This window comes from Lepus europaeus, chromosome 2, assembly GCF_033115175.1.
Source record: "Lepus europaeus isolate LE1 chromosome 2, mLepTim1.pri, whole genome shotgun sequence".
NCBI lineage: Eukaryota > Metazoa > Chordata > Mammalia > Lagomorpha > Leporidae > Lepus > Lepus europaeus.
Window position 1 is genome coordinate 123,990,744 of NC_084828.1, and position 26,146 is coordinate 124,016,889.

The window sequence follows — 26,146 nt, forward strand, 5'->3', positions numbered from 1 at the left end:
AATTAAGTACTTAAAATTAAAAGACATGGAATGGAAATGGTTATGCAGTTATTATTGATATTACCTGGCCTGTATCTTGGCATTATAATGCAACTTTCTTATAAACATGTTACTTTATTTCAATAGATACTTATTGAGTACCTACTCCACTTATAGCTAGATTTCATACTGGTTAGATTCAGTATACAAACATCAATAAGACAGCCCCTTGTCCTTAAATTATAATCAAGTACCTCAATTGGCCTTGCTGAATGATAATTTTTAAATAATAAACTAATAACTCCTTTAAAGTCTGTCTTATTTTTCACCATTTCAAGTAACTTTACTTAGTTAGATGTTAGTTAATTATGTGGTTGAAACTAGAATCTCTGATCAGATATAACTGACTTGAATGAATAACTTTTCTATATTACATATATTTCCATGTATATATTATTGCATGATAGTTTATGAGCCCTTTACAAAAGTAATATCTCATTTACATTTCTATGAGCATTCACAGAGGAAACTTTTGCATATGTAAAAATATACATCAATAATAGCAGAAAGTTCTTTAATGAGTATTCAACTGTGTCAATTTCAAATTAACATATTGTGACTTTGGCAAACACTTTACAAAGCTCAGATGGTATTATAGCCACTTTAAAAATTTATTTCATTTTAGTTATATTTCAGAGATTTGATTCACATCTATTTTGAAACAAGTATTCTTGAAGCGTTTTCTCATTATGCCAGAAGGGACTGAAATAACAGTGATTTTTATAAATCAGATGCCAGACAGGTGTGAAGAGACAGCTTGAAAGTTGCAATTCAGTACAGATGTAGTTACATTAAAACCAGAAAATTATCTGGGTGTATGTACGGTGGGGGAGTAGATGAAATCAAGCTAAGGTGATACTCAGAATATTAAAACTTTACAAGTGAATTATATTCTAATATTAAGGATACAGACTTTCACTTCAGAATTCTTTATGCCAAAATATGCTTTTAAATTTCTACTGCATCTTTTATTTTGAACATTACACCAACCCAATATAACATGAAGATAAACAAAATTTATAGGATCTTATAAAATGTGACAACTGTATATGGATACAACAGGAAGTCTTAAATTCTATTTGTGTGTGTATGTTTGTCTGTGTGCACTGATTAAATTGTTTAACCACTCTCTTAACTGGCAAAATGAATACATTACTTTCTCTATCTCTTAGGAGCTATCCTGATGGATTTGGAAACTTTTCTGAATGTTTTAGAACAGCACTTTGCTTTCTGGTGGATCTGTAAAAATACATAAATTCCCATAATCACATGCCTTTGTAAATTTTAATGAGATTTTTAAAGAATGAAGAATACTAGTTGAAGGATATGTTCAGCATGAACTAAGGAGGAAGGGATGGCTCAAAACATTTATGAGATAAAAAGAAAAAGACTTAGGGTTAATAATAAAGCAAATAAATAAATGGAAGACAGAGGAGTTTAGATTTAAAATATTTCAGATGTTATCCAGTAGAGTCACATAACCACATCAGCTTCATTAAATGAACCAGTCAGAGTATATATCAATCAGAGTATATACTGAGACTCTTGTACACAGAACTAATTCTATGACAAACTATAAGGAAAAGTGAGTGTTCAGCCACACAGAGGACTGAGGCTTCTTCCTGCACCTTTTCTCCCTGTGCTGGATTGGCAGTAACATAAGCAAAGGACAAGATGTTCTTTAAAAGAGTGCTTTGATACTACAAAACTGCTTTGAACTAACTGAAGTCTAAAAAATATTCTACTCCAGAATTACCTAATAAAAAAAGGAAAAAAGCAAAACCATTTTTTATAATTTTAAAATGGAAATATACTAAGGTAATACATAATTTAAAATGTAGCTATGAAGATGTTTACCATATGCCATTTTAACAGAAAAAAACGTAAAAATAATTGTATAAGAATAAGTAAATTATGATTCATCCAAACAACAAAATATGATGAACATTATTTTTAAGATTTATATTTATTTGAAAGGCAGGGTTCCAAAGAGAGAAGTAGAGACAGAGACAGAGAGAGTGAGAGAGATCTTCCATCCACTGTTTCATTCCCCAAATGGCCACAACCATCTGGACTGGACCAGGCTAGAAATTCATCTGGGTCTCCCACATAGGTGGCAAGGGCCCAAGTACTTGGGTCATCTCCCACTGCTTTCTCAGGTGTGTTAGTACGGAGCTTGATCAGAATCAGAGCAACCAAGACTCAAACCAGTGTTCATACAGAATGTTGGCATTGCTGTGCCTCAATGCAGGACCCAATGAATAGTTTTGATATGGAAATTGGAGGGGTAGAGGTTATAAAAGTCCATTTTACTAATTTTACTTTTAAAATATGAAAGTATTTCAAAAGGCTTATGGAAAATGGAATTAACAGGTGAGTTTATTTGCGTATAAAAACATATCTATGGATACTTGTATGTATTCAAAAGATGAAGTCTTGAAGGATTCACATCAAATGTTTATATAATTCTCTCTGGATGTTGGAATTTCCTAATCAATAGCAGACATGGCTTATTTTGGTATTATGAAACAAAAAATCATATTAAAGTAGTCTAACACCTACAATCATAAGCCACCTCCTTACCTATCGATGAGATTTGTTGCCATTGTCAGTTATCTCCTGTCCTCTGGATACCTTCTGTTGTCTCCATAGAGAAACATGTTTACTCCTAGCCCACACTGGGAGTGGCCTGGTATCACAGAGCATTCTGAAGTATAAACTAAGGATAATAATCTCTATGCTTTGATGCTCACAGGCAGTGGAGATGGGACATTAAGAGCCCCAGTTTTGGTAGCATAGTTCTGGACTCAGGTTCCAGTTCTGATTAAGTAATGGTGTGGTCCTGAGCAAATGACTTAATTCCTCTTGGCCTCAGCAGTCTCAACTTTAAACTGTGGATAATAAAGGTGCTTAACTTAGGAGGATACTAGTGAGGGAATACTACGGCTGTACTGGGCCCGATGTGGTAAATACACTAGCGGCCAGCTAGAGGGACAGAGACACTAGAGATGCTGGCAAAAGGTAAGACATTAGACAAGGGAGGGGGGGCGTAAGGAGGGGGGTCATTTATTTCTCATTCAGTGTCCCTACTACTCATGCTATTCATGCATAAATGTGGATTATCTGTAAATATCTATGAGAAGCAGGGAGGTTCTGTGCCTGGATGAATCCTCACGTAAAATAGCGTCTCTGTGTGTAGGCAGGAGTGTGTCCATGTGGGCATTAGAGAAGGGACGGATTAAAGCTGCTCTCTTCTCACTTATCAGCTGGAGTTGCACTGAGGATGTATCACATCTAGGATAGAAGCTATATATGACAGAGAACAGACAATGTCTACCACATTTGTTCCTAACTAAGCCTAGTGTTAATCATATGCTAGGTAAAATATTTCAACAATGACTTACTGCTAAGAAAGAATTTTCAGGTTCTAATTAGTACTATCTGGCTTGCAACTTGACTGGAGGCATTGGAAAAGGGGGTTGTTTTGCTTTCTCCTGCTTTGGGGCATAGAAGGATCCCATAGTGTTCCAATATTAGGCTGGTTTCTTTTAGAGATTATTGGATTCAGTAAAGTGCAGATCACTGAAAACCTCCTTGGTTTTCTGCTTGTAAAATCAGCCCTTTTCCCTTTTATTGGAAGTCAAGGTTACACTATTCCCACTGGAGCCCAAGGGTTCAAAATGATTCATAAAAGTTGACCAAGTCACCAGAGCAAGCTCCTTCTGAAAATCACACCTTGCAGGTAAGGTCACACCCTCCTCATAGACACCCTCACGGGCCGCCCACTAGCCACTCCTGAATTAACCACAGCCGCTCCCTTCCTTAGCAACCTGTTCTAAGAGCAGGCAGACAACTGCTGCAGCTAACCAAGACTGACAGGGAGATAAATTAGTGGAGCAAGTGGAATTCTGGGCAAAGAGCAATTAAATTTTATAGTTTTCTTTTGAGATCAAAGTAATATTTAAAGGAATTCTAATACTTTCATTCTAAATAAAATCATTGGTTTCCCATCATACCAGGAAAACCACTTTAAAATGCAGTTTAATATTCTGTACTCACATGGTTTATATAGATATTAACTACATTTTATCTTGTTTATTCTTCTACAACTTCAAGGTAGGTATAAAAACCACCCCATTCCCATTTTACAGATGAAGCATGAGTCAACAACATTGATTACCTGTTCAAACAGCCTGTACAAGGCACGTACAACAGTAGAAGGCAGAAGTTCTTGAATACTGGATCATTTTTTTTTTCTTTTTTCGCTGAACTACATTATTCATTTTAACTTTTCTTCCATTATCCTAAATAACCCACTAATTAAGGAATACAGTAATCGTCCATACCACCACAAGGATGAAACTCATAAACATTAATCAGGGTTGGGGAACCATTTTTCTGTCAAGGGCCATTTTGATATTTATAACATCATTAGTGACTTAAAAATTAGCCTGCTATACAGATTTATTGAATTTCAATTCCCACTTGCAGTTGCCTTGGCAGGGCCAGATCAAATGATTTCACAGGCCTCTGGGCCAGACATTCCCCACCCTTGAACTAAATAAATAAAGCCACACCCCAAAGACCTCATATTGTATGGTTCTATTTGTGTGAAATGACCAGGAGAGGCAAATCTATAGAGACAGAAAGTAGGTTAATGATTGGTGGTAAAGGACAACAGTGTGAAGAGAAAAACTATTAGTGGCCACAATGTTTCTTTTTGGGATAACAGAAATGCTTTAAAATTATATCATGTTGATGGTTACACAATTTTATAAATATCCTAAAAACCACTGAATTGTACACTTCAAATGGCTGAATTTTATGATATATAAATTATATCTTAGTAAGGCTGTTTTAAAAATTTTGGTTCTTAAAAATGATTTCATTCAAATATTTGTATATTACCTATTATACCAAACAGTTTGCTGAAAGAAAAAAAGACAAAAAGTTTTTTCACTTGGAATAAATGTGAAAGTTGGCCAAATAAATTTATGGAAGGATATTAATGCTGAAGTGATTTATGTGAACTCTGGCTTCTAATATTTGTGACTGCTGACAAAAAGTGAAGGACACTTTATTCCAGCAGGTGGAGGGAAAATCACTTACGTGGACTGATTTGTGTGTCACAATGACCTCTGAGAGAAGCATTATCAACTGAGAGAAATTGTGCATTTTGGAAGTGATGTTAGTATGAGCTAAATACAAAATCACAAAACTTCTGTAAATACATCTTTAAAAACAAAACCAAGCATCATCTTCTAAATTTTATTTTATATGTTTACTTTTCTATGAAAAAAATTAGATTTTGCGTTAAGAATTAGGCTGCTATTGAAGAGTAGGAGAGCACCTGCATGCCAGACGTCAAAGTGAAGAGGAGGCCTTCAGATCGAGGTGCATTAGCTGCCCAACAGATACTCACAGGGAAAATGAAATAAGTCCCAGGTCAGTCTAGGGTCAAAAGTTAGACTGACCCAAGAGATGAGTTATAGTAAGAAGCTGATGAATAGATTAATAGAAAGTGGGTTGAGACAAAATCAGATTATATCAAGTAGAAAGTAGGTGGTGGAGAAGAGAGGAGCAAAAGGGCAGGCTTGGAGTGCTAGAGGTAGGAACATCCAGGGAAGCCGCCCAGAAACCCCTGAGGGCAGCTGAAGGTGGCCCTAGTTTGAGATACAACACTGCAAGAACTGAGATGGAAACTGTAATGTTTTTTCTGGAGCCGTAGCTCTATAGCCAGGCTAACCCATTGTAAACTCTTTTGAAAAATGAATTTGAATAAAACTATATGTTGGTCTGATCAATTTTATTGGAAAAGCATTTGTGGATAAAGCAAGAAGTACATTTATGAACATTTTTTTAAAATGTTGTGATAATTTCCATACTGAAACCATAATACAGAAACAAGTAAGATTACTGTTGGCTTAAAAAAAAAAAAGAACCAAACAACAATCTGGTACCTTCCATGCACAGGTGCACAGGAAGCAGTACTTGTCTTTACTAGTTCAGCCTCTCCACTCTGACCTACTACTTTTAAATGGTTTTAACCAAGAGAAATTCAGCAGAGAGCCTGTAAAAAGTTTATTTAATTTCATCTACTTTTAAGGCAGAGTGACACAGAGAGAGAGAGAGAGAGAGAGACAGAGAGAGAGAGAGAGAGAGAGGAGTATCTTTCATCTGTTGGTTCAATCCCCAAATGCCTGAAGCACCAAGGGCTGGGCTAAGTCAATGCCAGGAGCCAGGAATTCCATCTGGGTCTCCCATGTGGGTGGCAGGGGCCAAAGTACTTTGACCATTATCTGCTGCTTCCCAGGATGCATTAGCAAGAAGCTGGATCAGAAGCAGAGGTGCTTGGATTCAAATCAGCACTCCAATATGGGATATAGGCATCCCAGCTGGTGGGTTAACTGGCAACACCATAATGCCTACCCCAGGTAGCCTTTTCTTCCCTTCTGCTAACATAATTTGGCTGCTACCTACGGAATGAGTCTATGAGAATACATCAAAAAGTTCACAGAAAATGGAACTGTAATTTCATTTTGGTGCAAAAATATGAAAATCATGCATACAAGTGGTCTCCAAAACTATTCATGGACACTGAATATTATGAAAAAAACTATGCATGGATTTCAAAATGTTTGCACCAAAATAAACTTACCTTTTAATTCCATTTTCTAGTAATTTCTTGCAGTGCCCTGTATTCAACACCAGGAGCAAAAATGAAACCCTAATTCAATCTTGAAATTATATGGTTCTTTGCTGTGTAATTACACTGCCCTTGAACAGAGGCTGTATTATCTCTACACCTGTACAACCTCTACACGAAGACTGAATAGATCAGAGTCTCCATGTGTACTTACTGAAGGTTCGGCCTTAATAAGTATAAAAACTGCACCTAATTTAGCACTACATTGTCTTACTGAAGGAAGTGTAATGTTGGCTAAATTTTGAAATATGTGTGGGGATTTTTTTGTGTGAATAAAGTTTATTGTTAAAATGACATCAGAAAAGTAAAAGAGGGGAAAAAAATCACTATTTCCATCATGCTAAATTTTATTTTCATATCTCCATGTTCCTTTCATGTTTATATTCACCAATATACCTATTTTGACATAATCATCATTACTGTACATACTGTTATGGTTGAACAGGATTTGGCTCCTGAACTCATGTAGACGTTGACATCACCGTCATAAGTACTGGTAGTAAGAGAGCGGAAGCATAACCCAATGATGATGCTTTGGAGGGGTCTCCTGGCAGGCCCTTAGATCACCAGAGGCATGCATGCCTGAAGAATGCAGTTTTCAGGAGAGGGTTAGCTACAAAAGCCTGAGCTCGGCCCCGTTGGTTTCTCTCTGCTTCCTCGCCAGCCTTGAGATCCTTCCTCTTACCTGTAGCACCTCTTGCCAGGTGCTTCTCTGTTCCACCTCAGGACTGCAAGCAAGAACACCTTCGAAAGGTGCCACGCCAATCAGGTCACCTGATCTTGGCATGTAAACCTCTAAAATCATGAGCCAAATAAACTTCTTTTGTAGGTAATTTATCTAAATATTTTGTGATAGGACTGAAAACCTGACTATATGCATTTAATGAATATTCAAAATCTTCCTTTGATGATGCTCATACTGTCATTTTTAAAGTCTACATAACACTTCATATGTTGGTATCTGATAATTTATTAACTATTTCATTAGTGTTGGGCACAAATTATTTATAATCAGTTACTATTATAAATATGATCCCTTTCATAAATAATTTTTTCTTCTGAATTGTTTTCTAAGAAGAACTCCTCAAGATTATTTGATCAAAGAGTTCTGTGTTCCAAAAATACAATTTATGGGGCCGGCGCTTTGTTGTAGTGGGTAAAGCTGCCGCCTGCAGTGCCACATCCCATACGGACACCAGTTCAAGTCTTGGCTGCTCCTCTTCCCGATCCAGCTCTCTCCTACAGCCTGAGAAAGCAATAGAAGATGGCCCAACTCCTTGGGACCCTGCACCTGCATGGGAGACCCAGAAGAAGCTCCTGGCTCTTGGCTTTGGATTGGCAAAGCTCCGGCCGTTGCGGCCAACTGGGAAAAGAACCAGCAGATGGAAGACTCTCCATCTAACTCTGCCTTTAAATAAATAAATAATTCTTTTAAAAAATACAATTTATAGCATCAAAGGAAGGAATAATTTACCATTAACTTTTTGTACTAATTTTTTTTAAAATTTATTTCATTTTATTTGAAAGGAAGAGTTACAGAGAGGCAGAGAGAGAGAGAGAGAGAGAGAGAGAGAGTCAGTCTTCCCTCCATTGGTTCACTCCCCAGATGGCCACAATGGCTAGAGCTGTGCCAATCCAAAGCCAGGAGCCAGGAGCATCTTCTGGGTCTCCCATGTGGGTACAGGAGCTCAAGGACTTGGGCCATCTTTCACTGCTTTCCCAGGTCATAGAAGAGAGCTGGATTGGAACTGGAGCAGCCGGAACTCAAACCAGTGCCCATATGGGATGCAGGCAGTGGCTTTACCCATTATGCCACAACACTGGTCCCTATTTATACTAATTTAAAAGGTAGAGTTTATGTAGTTTTTAGTAATTAAGTGTTTTGTGTTTGTTTCTTCTATTTCTTTTTTTTTTTTTTTTCAAACATTTCCTTGCTTAAGGTCTTGGAGTTTTCTTAAATAGTCAACTAACTTCTTTATATGATGTGGATTTTAACCCTTTGCTTACCAATTGACACAAATATTTTTTGTCAGTCTGTTACCTTTAAGTTGTTTTTGCAGTTGTAGAACTCTGAAATTCTACTTTGATTTTAATTTGTTGCTTTTAAAATTAACTAGTTAATTTTTGAAAGGAAGAGAAAGAGATCTCCCACCTGCTAGGGGCCGAGAGCTCAAGCCAATTTTCCCAGGTGGGTGGCAGGGCATTGCCAGGGCATTGCCTGCTGCCTCTCAGAGTGTATATTAGCAGGAAGCTAGAACAGGAACTTGAACCCAAATACTTTGATCTGGGATGCAGGTGGCCCACGTGGCATTTTAACTGCTACATCAAACATCTACCCCTACATTTTAATAGACAAAATCTTACCCTTTGAAATTTCTAAAGTGCTGCTTTATCCCTCCACAGTTAAGATATGTTCTAGGGAACAGTGTTGTGGCACAGTAGGTTAAGCTGCTGCCTGCAGCACCGATATCCCATATGGGCGCTGGTTCAAGTCCTAGTTGTTCCACTTCTAATCCAGCTCTCTGCTATGGCCTGAGACAGCAGTGGAAGATGGCCCAAGTCCCTGGGCCCCTACCACCCACGTGGGAGACCCAGAAAAAGCTCTTGGCTCCTGGCTTTGACCTGGCCCAACTCCAGCCGTTGTGGCCATTTGGGAAGTGAACCAGTGGATGGAAGAGTTCTCTCTTTGTGTCTCTCCTTCCCTCTCTCTCTAATTCTGACTTTCAAATATATAAATAAATTTTAAAAAATGTTCTATATTTTTTGTGTGTGATAGTTTTTCTGCTACTTATTTTTCCTTGCTTAATTTGAGGCTTACTTTAGTGTACTTGATTCTTTTGTTTTAGGTATTCTTACATATATGATATAAAAGATAAATAAAAAAAAATCTAAACTTTAATTCTTAACGTAAAGCTCCACCAAGTTCAATGCTCTTTTGTAGGCCATGATACCAGCCATTTAGTCCCTCCCCACAGAACTGATAGTCCTAGAAGTTTAATCATGTCAATGCAGCTTTTTTTTTTTTTTTTAAGGGAGAGAAAGAGAGAGAGAGAAAAGGAAGGAGATCACCCACATCCAATTATGAGGAAAACTTGATCTTATGCCTCCCCTGATCAAAGGGGATTGGTGACTAACAACAGAAACAGCAGCCAATACCATAGACAACTCAGTAGGTTCTGCTTATATAATTCTGACTGAAAAATTTGTTTTGCCCAGATCTCCTGCAGACAAGTGCAAACAAGCGTTAATGAAAATTTTAAATAAATGGGATCAAGATCCTAAAGCACTTCTAAGAATTATAATAGGAGATGAAACATGTTTTATTAGTATAATCCTGAAGAAAAAGCACAATCAAATCAATGGCTACCAAGAAGTGGAACTGGTCCAGTTCCAAGCAAAACTGGAATAGTCAGGAGTAAAAGTAATGACAACAGTTCTTTGAAATGCTCAAGGCAGTTCTACCTGTTGACTTCCAGGGTGGGTCAAAGGTCAATGAGATCTGCTTATTTGGAGAGTGTTCTAAGAAAGTTAGCTGGGGCCAGTGCTGTGGCCTAGTAGATTAGGCCTTTGTATGCAGTGCCAGCATCCCATATGGGTCCTGGTTTGAGTTCCAGCTCCTCTTCTGATCCAGCTCTCTGCTACAGCCTGGGAAAGCAGTGGAAGATGACCCCAGTGCTTGGGACCCTGTACCCACGTGGGAGATCTTGAAGAAGCTCCTGGCTCTGGAATGGCTCAGCTCTGGCTGTGTGGCCCTTTGGGGGAGCGAACCAGCAGATGGAAAGCCTCTCTGTAACTTTGCCTCTTAAAGGAAGGAAGAAAGAAAGGAATGAGGGAGGGAGGGAGGGAGGGAAAGGAGGATGGGAGGGAGGGAGGGAAGGGAGGGAAGGCAGGGAGGCAGGGAAGGGAGGGAGGGAGGGAGGGAAGGGAGGGAGGAAGGAGGGAAGGAGAGAGGGAGGGAGAAAGAAAGTAAGTTAACCAAAACTTGAGCCAAAAAATACCTGGGAAAGTTTCACAAGAAAGTCCTCTACCATATGACACTCTTCTCATGCTCATTTCTCTCATCAAACAAGGGAAATTTAGTGAAAGTTTTGCAAATTCTGCTGTAATTTGCTATAATCATCCCTCCAACATTGTCTCATCCTTTTTTTTTTTTTGTAAATGTAACTTTTATTACTTTACCTACAAATTATGCACAAATGTATATAAGACAGGTTTTCGTTTCACTTATAGCACAATGCAAAAGATGAAAAATTAAGATTTTCTTTTTTTCATAGAGAAGAATTTACAAATCATGAAATGTTTTCCACACAATATAAACTGGACCCTGATTTTGCATGTGTGGGGCTCATCCTGTCTTAAAATGAGTTATAAACTTCTGATTTCTTTGGGACATTGTCCCCATAAACTTTTTATAAAGCATCAGTGCTTTCACTTCATCATAAATTTGATGTTTGTTCTTTCTTCAATTTTAGCAGAATTTATGTTGTTCTGATAGGGGCACTTTTCAAACTGATGTTTTATCCTTCTTAGTGCCAAAGCAGATCCTGTTTGGACATATTATAACAAGTCAATATAAGTTTGTTCTGGGGCAAAAGAATTTAAAAAAAATTTTTTTTTTTTCACAGGCAGAGTGGACAGTGAGAGAGAGAGACAGAGAGAAAGGTCTTCCTTTGCCGTTGATTCTCCCTCCAATGGCCACTGTGGCCGGCGCGCTGCGGCCAGCGCACCAAGCTGATCCGAAACCAGGAGCCAGGTGCTTCTCCTGGTCTCCCATGTGGGTGCAGAGCCCCAGGACTTGGGACATCCTCCACTGCACTCCCAGGCCACAGCAGAGAGCTGGACTGGAAGAGGGGCAACCGGGACAGAATCCGGTGCCCCGACTGGGACTAGAACCTGCGGTGCCGGTGTTGGTGCCGCAGGCGGAGGATTAGCCTAGTGAGCTGCAGTGCTGGCCGGGGCAAAATAATTTTGAAGACCACACAGAATGTTTTCATATACATTTTCCTTGAACCTTTTCAAGACTCCTGTTTTAGGGCTAGATATCTACACTAGCCATGGTTCTTAATTTCAGACTACTTTGAAAAATACTTCCCTCAAGATCTTATCTGAGAACAATTGACACCAAGCAGCCGAAGCTGTGCAGAATTCATCCTGGGATCAGCTGGTGTTCAGCACCAAATAGGCAGGTCAGGTGGTGTCCAATGTTTGAGGGACACAGAAGTTGTGTGCCCAACAGGCAGTTCTTGTGGGAGAGTTTGTGGCTGTGATTCTGGCAGCCTCACTTCACAGTGTTCCTAACCACTTTCTAACCCTGCTTTTTTTTTTTTTTTACCTTCTCAAAGATTCTGAATATCTAAATAATATCCCTTTCAGTAAATTCCTTTGCTGTTTAAATTAAGAATCAGTGCCCATTATTTGCAACTAAGAAACTTCGCAAATGTGTTTTATAAAAATGTGATCTACTTACTTTTTCCTACATTCTTCATCATTTTTTAAAAAAAGTCTGGGGCCGGTGTTGTGATTCAGTAATTTAATCCTCCACCTACAGTGCTGGCATCCCACATGGGCGCCGATTCTAGTCCAGGCTGCTCCTTTTCCAATCCAGCTCTCTGCTATGACCTGGGAAAGCAGTATAAAATGGCCCCTGTACCCACGTGGGAGACTGGAAGAAGCTCCTGGCTCCTGGCTTTGGATCAGCTCAGCTCCAGCCATTGTGGCCATCTGGGGAGTGAACCAGCGGATGGAAGACCTTTCTCTCTGTCTCTCCCTCTCATTGTCTGTAATGCTCCCTCTCAAATAAATAAATAAAATCTTAAAAAAAAAATAGTATAGGTATTCGCTATATTTAAAAAACAAAAAAGGCTCATTTCTTATTTAACTTTAAAATGTTTACTTTATTTGAAAGGCACAGAGACAGAGATCATCCATCTGCTGGTTCACTCGCCCAAATGCCCTCAACAGCCATGGCTAGGCCAAGCTGAAGCCAGGAGCCAGGAACTCCACCTGGGTCTTCTACATGGGTGTTAGGGACCCAAGTACTTGAGGCATCATCTGCTGCCTCCTAGGGATATCCATTAGCAGGAGGCTGGATCAGAAGTGGAGTAGCTGGGACTCCTACCAAGTATACTCCAATTTGGGATGCAGGTATCCCAGGGAGTAACTTCAGCCATTGTGCTAAATGCTTATCCCTCTCTTTTCATTTTTTTTCTTTTCTTTTCTTTTTTTTTTTTTTTTTTTTGGACAGGCAGAGTGGATAGTGAGAGAGAGAGACAGAGAGAAAGGTCTTCCTTTTTGCCGTTGGTTCACCCTCCAATGGCCGCTGCGGCTGGCACATCGCGCTGATCCGAAGCCAGGAGCCAGGAGCCAGGTGCTTCTCCTGGTCTCCCATGCGGGTGCAGGGCCCAAGCACTTGGGCCATCCTCCACTGCCTTTCCGGGCCACAGCAGAGAGCTGGCCTGGAAGAGGGGCAACCGGGATAGAATCCGGCATCCCAACTGGGACTAGAACCCGGTGTGCCGGCGCCACAAGGCAGAGGATTAGCCTAGTAAGCCACGGCGCCGGCCCCTCTCTTTTCATTTTTTAAAGATAGTATCAGACTTGTCTGGTCATAAGAACTACTTGGTGCATTCATTAAAACTGTATTTTTGGTGGACATTTGGTCTAGTGGTTAAGCCACTGGTTCAGAAGCCCATATCCCTCACTGAGTACCTGGGTTTGAGTCCCAGCTCCAATCTTGATACCAGCTTCCTGCTAATGTAGACCCTGAGAGTAGCAGTGATGCTCCAAGAAGTTGGGGTCTCTGCCACCCACTTGGGAGACCCGGATTATTCTCCTGGCTCCTGGTTTTGGCCTGGTCCAACCCCAGCCATTGTGTACATTTAGGCAGTAAATTAGCAAATAGGTGTTCTCTCAATACCTCTGCCTCTCAAAACAAACAAAATGTGGGGTTCTGTCGTTTACCAATGAGTGGGCAAATGACCTACTATTTCAAAACCTGATCTGAGGCAAATTAATCTTTCATAAAATAAACAATGAGTCTTAGAATCTTGGAGATTCTAAATCAGGGTGTCTGGAAAGACATGAAAGAATGTGCATTTTCAATAGGTCTCTTTGCTTATCCATCTGCCGCTCCCACGCACAAATTTTACTCATAGCTCCAGATGTTCTTGTGGTCAGGTAATTTTGGGAAACATTTCCCCAGCTTAAATTCTTAGACAACTTACGAGGTCAATGGTCTATTTTTGTAAGGGGGGAGCCCCCACATCTTTTTTGTTGTTGTTAAGCAAAAGGAATTCAGTGTTTTCATGTGCCTTTATGGAATTCATTGAAATGATTAATGAGTCGACATAGACTTTGGCCTGACAAAGACCTGAGTTTGAATCTCAGCTGTGTGACCACGGATTTCTCTGTCTGATAGGGATATTAAAAGCTTCCACATAAGGATAATGTGGGCCAGCGCTTCCAGGCCAGCTCTCTGCTGTGGCCAGGGAGTGCAGTGGATGGGAGACCAGGATAAGCACCTGGCTCTTGCCATCGGATCAGCGCGGTGCGCTGGCCGCAGCGCACCGGCCGCAGTGGCCATTGGAGGGTGAACCAGTGGCAAAAGGAAGACCTTTCTCTCTGTCTCTCTCTCTCTCTCACTGTCCACTCTGCCTGTCAAAAAAAAAAAAAGGATAATGTGAAGATGGAATAAGAGCAAACTAGTCCAGTGTCAGTCCTAGTCAAGTGATTGACACAGGGAGGAGAGGGTCTCTCTGAGTGAAAGTGTCTTCCCTTCATTCTCTTCTTGTCATTACTCATTACTCCCACAAATCCCATGCATTCTCTCACTTCATTTTTCAGATATGAAAAAGGTTACTATTTAATCCTTAACCATCTGTGTAGTATATGATATTGTATTCTCTGATGTTTTATTATTCCTCTAATAAAATAAGATATTCAAACAAACTGCTTATCTCATAAGCCAGATTAAAAGGTTGAAAGAAAAAAAAGAAAAGAATAATATACTTTGATTTGGGGAACAAATTGCCTTTTTGGAAAACTGCTTTTAAGTGTAGAATGTGTATTTTAGCAAATCTGTCCTAAATTTGCTTTCTTAAGTCTAAAATAGAATGGCTTATTCAGAGTTTTATTTTATTTATAAATTTATTTATTTAATTTTATTAGTAATACATTAAAGTAGTTCAAAATCATTTTTACAATGTAGCATACATAGTAAAAAAAAAAAAAAAGGTTACCCTCGAGGAGGCTGGAATGACTCACAGGAAAATAGATTAGGATCCTAACATCACTAAGAACTCATGTTTATCTTAATGCAGTTACAGATAGTTATATATAGAAATATTTATAGACATATATGTATATACAGGTTACTATACACATAGACATTCCTATGCTCTGTCACTTGAGAATGACTAAAAAATAACACCTCAGTATTGTATTAATAAACACAGCTAGCACTGAGATCTTGGTTCTGAATATCAGTTTTCAATGAAAGGAATCAGACCTCTTTGGAGAAATGGCTCATTCTAGGACGGGACAGGAAATATCAAGATGAGCTTTTCCGGTAGTGCAAGAAAGTAAGGAAGTGTTAATAATATCTTACATTGCTGGAAATATCTCAAAAGGACAAAGGAAACAACTTCCCAGAGCCAATGCTAAACAATCTGAGCAAAAAAGAAAAAGTTGTAGCATTGAATTACAACCCAAGACTAAAATAATACCTGTAAGTCACACTCATATAAATAACAAATTAATAAGTGGGGAGGAGAGAGAAACTTCTCATGGAGAACAATTCCAAATAATGTATGTAGAGTCCACCACCTAAGAGAGAAGGAACACAGCTTTCCACTCACGTCTGGTCTGCACACAGACTTCCTTCCAGAGAGTACAGCATGGACAGGGGAAAGGAGTAACTACACTGGAGAAACCAAATACTGCCTCAGCCAGGTGATCAAAGAAAACATCAGTAGTAATAAATCACGTTGATAGGTACAGATGTTTTGCCTAACAGTAAGCTGTGGGTTGGATACCTGCACTCCAGTGCCTGGATTTGAGTGCTGATTCTGTTTCCAATTCCAGCATCCCGGGGGGTGATGGTCCAAGAAGCTGAGTTCCTGCCACTCACGTGGGAGACCTGGATTGCATTCTTCTGTCCCAGCTTCAGACTGGCCCAGTCCTGGCTATGGCAGGCATTTGAGGAGTGAACAGCAGATGGGGGAGCTTGCTCGCTCTCCCCCCTACCCCTTTACCTCTCTCCCTCTCTCCCCCACCTCTTGTCTCTGTCCTCCATCCCTCATTTTCTTTCTTTTTTTTTTTTTTAATTTTTGACAGGCAGAGTGGACAGTGAGAGAGAGACAGAGAGAAAGGTCTTCCTTTTGCCATTGGTTCACCCTCCAATGGCTGCCGTGGTAGGTGCACTGCGGCCAGTGCACCGCGCAGATCCGATGGCAGGAGCCAGGTGCTTCTCCTGGTCTCCCATGGGGTACAGGGCCCAAGCACTTGGGCCATCCTCCACTGCACTCCCGGGCCACAGCAGAGAGCTGGCCTGGAAGAGGAGCAACCGGGACAGGATCGGTGCCCCCGACCGGGACTAGAACCCGGTGTGCCGGCGCCGCAGGCGGAGGATTAGCCTAGTGAGACGTGGCGCCGTTTTTTTTTTTTTTTAAACTTTTTTTTTAGTTCTATTTATTTTTTGACAGGCAGAGTGGATAGTGAGAGAGAGACAGAAAGAAAGGTCTTCCTTTTTGCTGTTGGTTCACCCTCCAATGGCCGCTGCAGCTGGCGCATCTCACTGATCCGAAGCCAGGAGCCAGGCGCTTCTCCTGGTCTCCCATGTTGGTGCAGGGCCCAAGCACTTGGGCCATCCTCCACCGCTTTCCTGGGCCATAGCAGAGAGCTGGCCTGGAAGAGGGGCAACCGGGACAGAATCCAGTGCCCCAACCGGGACTAGAACCCGGTGTGCCGGCGCTGCAAGGCGGAGGATTAGCCTGTTAAGCCACGGCGCCGGCCATCCCTCCCTCATTTTCAAATAATAAAATGTTTCTTTAAAAAATCAGATGGAGAGATTTGACAACATAGGATGAAAATGACACTCTGCTCCTGCGCTTTTCCTTTCAAACCGTAACTCTAATGTAATCATGACAAGACTGTCAGACAAATCTAATAGATGGCATCCTGTATCTCATGAGTACTCCTTCAGATGGTCAAGGATGCTAAAAACAAAGAAAGGTTTGAGAAATCATCACTGTCAAAGAAGAGACTAAGACATGACAACTAAATGTAATGTGGTATCCTGGATGGGATTTGGGAAGAGAAAAAGGAGATTAAAAATGAAGGAAATCTGAATAAACTAAGGACTTTAGTTAAAACAATTTCTTATTCCTTGTAATTTCTGTTCATCCCTTATACAGATGTGCTCTGCAATGGAAGATGTTAGCAACAGGGGAAATCCTGTAAGCAGGATGGGGGTGGAACATGGTAACTTTATATCTTCCACGTTTTCAGTAAATCTCAAATTGCTCTAAAAATAGAGCCTATTTTTAAATTGATAAGAACAGCTACTACACTTGATCTTAGCCAAAAGGCTGACAAGTGATAAAAATAGAGCCTATTTTTAAAAAGACTCCCCTCACTTATCTCTCACTTACCTAATTCTTATTGCCTCCAAAAAGGTAAACACCGTTAGCAATTTCTTGTAAATAAACACATATCCAAAGGTTTTAAAATTTTACGTATGGGGGCTGGCACTGTGGCCTCCGCCAGCAGCAACATTATCCCATATGGGCGCTGGTTCATGTCCCAGCTGCTCGTCTTCTGATCCAGCTCTCTGCTAATGGCCTGGAGAGCAGTGGAAGATGTTGTTTACAACCTTTTGGTAATGCTGTGCTTCAGTGGATAATTTTGTACATTTGTTAATCCATTTATAAGATGGTACACCTAAAAAGGGCACTGCGTGGTTGCAGGGTGCATTTGTATTTCAGGCAGCTATAGACAAATTACCCTCTATGGAAGCTGTACCAATTTACAGTCCCCTGGGAATCTGAGTCTCTCCCCTAACCAATTTGCTGTCACACTTCTGAATTTTGTTAATCTAATACATGAAAATATTTTAGTAGTTTTATTTTTCATGCTCTTATAAATATTTGCAGAATTTAGTTTTGGTTTTCCTTTACTTTGAGAGAAGAAAAGTCAAGGCTAAACCTCAAAACATCAAACTTAGTTTCGACAAGGACCCACTATTCATTCATTAAAGAATTTCACAACTGCTTATATTTTTACCATCAACAACCCCTGGTGTAATAAATTCCACAGATTTATGTTTCCTGCCATCTCCTCTTACATGTCTTCAGTGTGCTTCCATCTAGCAAGAGATGGCTTCTAGTTGCAAAAGCTCTCCAAGAAGCTACAGCCCTGTGGGCTAGCCCCTAGCAGCTATTCCAGGACTAGAGGAAAGTCCACGGGATGAGAGAATTTTAACCTCCTAAGGAACACAAAGGAGAGCTATTTTGTAAAATTATTTATTTGAGAGGTAGAGGGCAAGCAAGCCGGTGAGCTCCCCCATTTGCTGGTTCACTCCTTAAATGCTCACAGCAGCCACAGCTGGGCACCAAAGGCCAAGGCGAGGAGCTGAGAACTCAATCCAGGTCTCTATATAGGTGGCAGGGACCCAACTTCTTGAGCTATGACCACTGCCTCCCATGGTGCAAATCATCAGGAAGCTAGTAATACATAGACACTCCAATATGGGAAGCAGACATCCCAACTGGTATCTTAACATCCAGGACAAATGCCCTAAGAGTCTCTATGTAGAGTTTGTAGTGCTTATTTGCTTTTTCTCATTTACATAGTCAAAATTCCATATATCAGGTTGACATATTCGACATCACAAGTATAAAGAATTCATTTGAATACAACTTTTGTATGTTTACCATTTAATATTTGTTCAGTCCTCACATTGCATTTATTAGCAAAAAGGTATCTGAAGTGTTAGAAGGTTAGAATTTCCACCAGATTTCCACATCTGGTGGAAATTCTTTTATAATAAACTTGAAAGATATCCATCCACACTCAACTCATTTCTTTATAAGGCAGCCATATATTGTTAAATAGCTCTATTAAGGCAAAGTTATTTTCTAGAATCTGCTTTCCTAAAAAAAAAATTTTTTTTTTTTGACAGGCAGAGTGGACAGTGAGAGAGAGAGAGAAAGGTTTTCCTTTGCCGTTGGTTCACCCTCCAATGGCCACCACAGCTGCGCATCACGCTGATCCAAAGCCAGGAGCCAGGTGCTTCTCCTGGTCTTCCATGCGGGTGCAGGGCCCAGGGACTTGGGCCATCCTCTACTGCACTCCCAGGCCACAGCAGAGAGCTGGCCTGGAAGAGGGACAACCGGGACAGAATCCGGTGCCCCAACCGGGACTAGAACCTGGGGTGCCAGCGCCGCAGGCGGAGGATTAGCCTATTGAGCCGCGGCACCGGCCTGCTTTCCTAAAATTTTAACCTTCTAGTCTTGGTTGGGCAGGTTGGAAAGAGACTTATTTTCTGCTTAGTCTATATGGCAGTCATTAAGAAACAGTGGCACCTTTTCTTATAAACTTCACACACTTTCAAGGCCCTCAAAAGTCCTCAAATAAATGATCTCCAGATTCTATGACACTGATTTCCATCAGACAGAGCTTTCAACACTGCACACAAGGCTTCAGTTATAAACTGAATAAAACATTTAATTTCTTTAATCTAGGCTTTTTCATGGTTAAAACATATCCTATTTTTGTTGATTATACATTTTATAACCTAAAGTAAGTCACCTAACTTGACTAGGGCTGGATTTCATTACTTCTAGTGTGAGAATAATAACAGTGCTTACTTCAATGTGGTTATTGGTTAATTAATGAGATAATGTATGTGAGTTCTTAACACAATGTCTGGCAAGTAGCTACTGCTCAGTAATCGTAAGCAATTATTATGCTATAGTATAGTAGGAAAGAGAGTGAACTTCAGAACTGGACTACCATGGTGCAAAGCCTGGCTTCAACATTTGCTAGCTGTGTTACCTGGGAGAAGTTATGTAACTTCTTTGGGGCTTATTTAGTTTTTTTATTTATAGAATGATTTTTTGGTATGGATTTTCAACTAGACAATAACACTTATTTTCAGATGAATATTTATAAGAATTGATCATATAATCATCATAAAGAAAGCTACTGGTTTCAATTTATCTTTTTATTGAAAATTGTTATATTAACATTCATAATATAAATAGGCCCTATTTGGGGCCAGCAGTGTGACGTAGGGGGTTAAGCCACCATCTGCAGTGCCAGCATCCCATATGGGTGCCCATTCAAGTCTCAGCTGCTATACTTCTGATCTATCTCCCTGTTAATGTGTCTTGGAAAGCAGTGGAGGATGGCCCCAGCACCCATACGGGAGACCCAGAAGCAGCTCCTAGCTCCTGGCTTCCGGCTTTGGCCTGGCCTACCCCGGGCCATTGTGGCCATTTGGAGAGTGAACCAGCAGATGGAAGATCTCTCTCTCTCTCTCTGTCTCACTGTTTGTCCTCCTCCTCCTCTCTCTCTCTCTCTCTCTCTGTGTTTCTAAGTCTTTCAATAAAAAAAAAAATCTTTCTAAAAAAATACACATTTTATTCTTTTATTTTTAGATATTTGTCTGGTTTTAGTAACAGGGTTACTCTGGTCTTGTATAATAAATTGAGAAGTGGATTACTTTTCAGATTCTTTAAAAATATTACCTGGGGCCGGTGATGTGGTGCAGTGGGTTAACGCCCTGGCCTGAAGCGCCAGCATCCCATATAGGTGCCAATTCAAGTCCTGGCTGATCCACTTCCCATCCAGCTCCCTGCTATGGCCTGGGAAAGCAGAAGATGGCCCAAGTCCTTGGGCCCCTGCACCCATGTGGGAGACCCGGAGGAAGCTCCTGGCTCCTGGCTTCGGTTCAGCGCAGCTCTGGCCGTTGCAGTCAACTGGGGAGTGATTTAGCAGATGGAATATCTATCTCTATTTCTCTCTCTCTCTCTCTGCCTCTCCTCTCTGTGTAACTCTGACTTTCAAATAAATAAACAAATCTTTAATAAAAAAATTACCTAAGGGTAATTTGTGGGATAGTGGGTAAAGCCACCGCCTGCAGTACCGGCATCCCATATGGGTGCCGGTTCAAGTCCTGGCTGCTCCACTTCCAATCCAGCTCTCTGCTATGGCCTGGAAAAGCGGTAGAAGATGGCCCAAGTCCTTGGGCCCCTGCACCCACATGGGAGACCCAGAAGAAGCTCCTGGCTCCTGGCTTCAGATGGGTACAACTCCGGCCATTGCAGCCAATTGGAGAGTGAACCAGTGGATGGAAGATCTCTCTCTCTCTCTCTTTCTCTTTCTCTCTCTCTCTGCCTCCCTTCTCTCTCTGTGTAACTCTGACTTTCAAATAAATAAGTAATCTTTTTTTTAAAAAATTACCTAAAATTAGGATTCTTTTTCTTGAAAATCTGGTATATTTCCTTGTAAACCATTTGGCCTTTTCTTCATGGAAAGATATTGTTTCAGTTTATTCTCTAGTTATAGGAATTTCTAATTTTTTTAGTCACTGCCTCCCTCAGCGCATTCACTTGTACCTTCTATGTTCTTATGACCAAACTTGCCAGGGCTTGTGTATTTTGCTGGTTTAAAAGCAATGTTTTGTTTTGTTGATCTTCTTTATTGTATCCCTGTTTTCTATTTTACTGACTGCTGTTCTTGCATTTGTTATATTTTTTCCTTCTATGTTCTTTGGTTTTAATCTTTTCTTTTTATGTATTTAAGTTTGTATGTCTTCCTCAAAGCACTACTTCAGCCATATTCCGTACATTTTGATACACATTGTTTCAGTTCTAGAAACTTTTACATCTCTAGTAGAATTTCTGATTAAAAGTCATTTAGCATTATATTTTTGCGTAACTATAAATGAGACAAAGATACCTACAATCAACATTCTATTCAATATAGTCTATAAAATCTTAGCCAGTACTTCAGTGTATCACAGACCAAAGATTATGAATGATCCAACTGCACGCACCTGAGGCCCAAGGAGAAACAGAAAGGGACAGAGTGATAGGGGGAGGGGGCGAGGAATGAAGGCAGGGGGAAAGGAAAACACATAGCCTAACAAGCTTCTAGGAAAACGAAGGAATTACTCTAAAGGAAAAAGAACCAGAGTTGCAGTAGACTGGAAGTTAAAAGCAACACTGAAAGCTAGAAGTGGTCTCATTGACATTTACATTTTACTTATAGAGTAGAATGCTAGAATTCTACATCTAAGATACTGTTACAACCATCTAGTAGGGAATTATTATAGTACATTTTTTTAAACTTTTATTTAATGAATATAAATTTCCAAAGTACAGCTTATGGATTACAATGGCTTCCCCCCCCCCCCATAAGTTCCCTCCCACCCGCAACCCTCCCCTTTCCCGCTCCCTCTCCCCTTCCATTCACATCAAGATTCATTTTCAATTCTCTTTATATACAGAAGATCAGTTTAGTATATATTAAGTAAAGATTTCAACAGTTTGCCCCCACATAGCAACACAAAGTGAAAAAATACTGTTGGAATACGAGTTATAGCATTAAATAACAGTGTACAGCACATTAAAGACAGAGATCCTACATGATATATTTTAAAAAAAATTAATTTTCTATGCAATTTCCAATTTAACACCAGGTTGTTGTTTTTTTCATTTTCAATTATCTTTATATACAGAAGATCGATTCAGTATATACTAAGTAAGGATTTCATCAGTTTGCACCCACACAGAAACACAAAGTGTAAAAATACTGTTTTAGTACTAGTCATAGCATCACTTCACATTGGACAACACATTAAGGACAGATCCCACATGGGATGTAAGTACACAGTGACTCCTGTTGTTGACTTAACAATTTGACACTCTTGTTTATGGCATCAGTAATCTCCCTAGGCTCTAGTCATGAGTTGCCAAGGCTATGGAAGCCTTTAGGGTTCGCCGACTTTGATCTTATTCCAACAGGGTCATAGTCAAAGTGGAAGTTCTCTCCTCCCTTCAGAGAAAGGTATCTCCTTCTTTGATGGTCCCGTTCTTTCCACTGGGATCTCACTCACAGAGATCTTTCATTTAGGTCTTCTTCTTTTTTTTTTTTTTTTTTCCCCAGAGTGTCTTGGCTTTCCATGCCTAAAATACTCTCATGGGCTCTTCAGCCAGATCTGAATGCCTTCAGGGCTGATTCTGAGGCCAGAGTGCTATTTAGGACATCTGCCATTCTATGAGTCTGCTGTGTATCCCACTTCCCATGTTGGATCGTTCTCTCCCTTTTTGATTCTATCAGTTAGTATTAGCAGACACTAGTCTTGTTTGTGTGATCCCTTTAACTCTTATACCTATTAGAGTCATCAATTGTGAACTGAAATTGATCACTTGGACTAGTGAGATGGCATTGGTACATGCCACCTTGATGGGATTGTATTGGAATCCCCTGGCACGTTTCTAACTCCACCATTTGGGGCAAGTCTGATTGAGCATGTCCCAAATTGTACATCTCCTCCCTCTCTTTTTCCCACTCTTATATTTAACAGGGTTCACTTTTCTGTTAAAATTTAAACACTTAAGAATAATTGTATGTTTATTACAGAGTTTAACCACTAGTATAGTACATTTTGTATTTTGAAGGAATATAAGAGTTATATAACTAAACATAGTGAAAAGTTTAGACTCAAAGAATTCTTGTAAATCACATTCTTTAATCAAAATATTCTAAAGTTAAATAAATAAAAACGTCTTCCCAAAACAATACTTAGAAATAAAGAAATATACTCCTGGATAATTCTGCCATCAAATAAAAAAAATGAAACATTATAGATTATTTGTCAAACATTGAAAAGGAGAATGATTCATATTAAAAGCTATGAGATAGGAAGTTTTACTCAGGAAAATCTGTACCCTGAAGAGTCCTTATTATTTAAATAAATAGAGAGATAAATACAAAAAATAAGTACTCACCTTCAAAAACTTAAAAAGTAAAAAAAAAAGAACAAAAAGATACCAAGAAGAGGCAATTAATAAATATGTAAGTGCAAATTCATACAGAAAATAAAAGTTGTAGAAAACATTAAAGATACCAAAACTAAGTATCTGAAAAGGCCAAGAAACAATAAAGCCCTTGTAAGTCTGATCAATAATAAAAGATAAAATTGACAAGATTAAAAATCAGAAATCAGGTATAATCACAGACAGAAGACAAATTTTAAAGGTAAGAATATTATATGCTACTTATGCTATGAAGTTTATATTGTAACATTAAAAAAAGGATGAATTCCTGTCAAGATGTAAATAATTAAAACTAATTTGAGGAGATGTGAAAAGTAAATAGTTAAATTACCACAGAAAATTTTGGAGACTGTTAGTGAGAGAGAAAAAGGTGAATTACATGACTTCATAACTGAATTTCACCTAAATATTTTGGGTTACCTAAACACACTGAATATTATCTAACTTTTAAAGAACAGATAATCCAATGTTATTTAGCCTACTTTTATATAAAATTCACTTAATTTTAAAATAAAACCCTGATAAAATTAGGGCCCCTTCAATAAATAAAATCTGATAGACCAATTTCACTTATGAATATGGGTATAGAACTTATACATAAAATATACCATGTGGAGAACAATATATTAAAAGGAAGTAATGTAGGGTCTATTACACATAAGCAAAGTGCTTCATTATTGGGAAATTTACCAACATTAATCCATTTTGCAAGTTGGTTGAAGAAGAAAAACATGGAGTTTTATCAATAGGTGATGAAAAGGCATTTGACAAAACTTAAAAGCATTTCTAGGAAAACATCTAAGTAAAATAGGAACTGAAGGAAAATAATGTGACCAAAAGACAAACATAAATCTAGTTTCAACTGTGAAATACCAATTTCAATTAAAATCAGGAATTAGATATGAGTAATGAACATCACCATCACATTATTTAAAACAGTCTCAGAGGTTAAAATAAATTTAATAAGCTATAAAAAGATAAGAAAAGTAGCAGATATAAACACTGGAAAAGAATAGATGAACTTTTTTGGTAGTTGGATCTAGAAAAATCTAAGAGTCATGAATGAAAAATTACAAGAATATAACAAATTTAACAAGAATGGCAAAGAATAAATTTAAGTAAAATGATAAAATCTAATTAAGGAGCATAAAACAGGACTTAAAGAAATAAGACCACATATCATATTCTTGAATGAGAAGCCTTTTTTAATATTAAAAAGACAATATTACTAATGCTGCTAAAAATTATAATTACTAAAATTGTCATTTTCCGAAAATCAGTATATAAATTGAATGCAATTCTAATTAGAATCCATGATGACATTAGAATTAAATAAAAATTATCTTTTTAATTTTATTTATTTATTTATTTTTTGACAGGCAGAGTGGACAGTGAGAGAGAGAGAGACAGAGAGAAAGGTCTTCCTTTGCCGTTGGTTCACCCTCCAATGGCCGCCGCGGCTGGCGCGCTGCAGCTGGTGCACCATGCTGATCCCAAGGCAGGAGCCAGGTGTTTCTCCTGGTCTCCCATGGGGTGCAGGGCCCAAGCACTTGGGCCATCCTCCACTGCACTCCCTGGCCATAGCAGAGAGCTGGCATGGAAGAGGGGCAACTGGGACAGAATCCGGTGCTCCGACCAGGACTAGAACCCGGTGTGCCGGCACCGCAAGGCAGAGGATTAGCCTACTGAGCCGCAGCGCCGGCCCTAAATAAAAACTATCTTAACGTATATGTGGAAGAATAATTGTATGTAACAAAAGTAGAAAGGTTAAAGATTAGGGAGAGAAAAACTTTACTAGGAACCTATCAGCAGCTTTGGGTTAGAGATAATAAAATTATCTTAAAGTTCAAATGGAAGAATGACTGCTTGAAAGTATGTATTTTGAAAATTAACAGCAGGGGAGAGAGAAAAGACAGCACCCATAAAACATGCTATTAAGTGACTCCATTCAATGCCATATACTATAGGAACATGTAACAGATTAGAAGAGTAGAAGAAAGAATACAACAATAGATACCAGGATAAATATTAACATTTGATAGATGATAGTTTTATATAGTGAGAAAAAGATGGATTGATAGATGGTTGTTCTATATAGTAGGAAAAGGATGGATTACTTATGAGAGGTATTCAAAAAGCTCATAGAAATGTGTAACATGAAAAAAGTATACACGTTTTTAAAAATGTTTTATACACAGAAAATGGAATTGAAAGGTATGTTAATTTTGGCACAAAAATATTGTTACATATATGCATATTAGAGATTTTTTAAAAGCTTATGGAAAATGTGTATTATGAAAAAACTATGCATGGATTTCAAATATTTTTGCACCAAAAT

General features: G+C 39.2%; 1 protein-coding gene and 1 pseudogene across 1 annotated transcript in view; both read right to left on the reverse strand.

Annotated features, from left to right (window-relative positions):
* LEKR1 (leucine, glutamate and lysine rich 1) overlaps positions 1 to 26,146 on the reverse strand; it is a 215,314-nt gene that overhangs the window by 95,465 nt on the left and 93,703 nt on the right. The gene's annotated exons all lie outside the window — the stretch shown is intronic.
* Positions 17,136 to 17,343, reverse strand: LOC133753127 (U2 spliceosomal RNA; annotated as a pseudogene).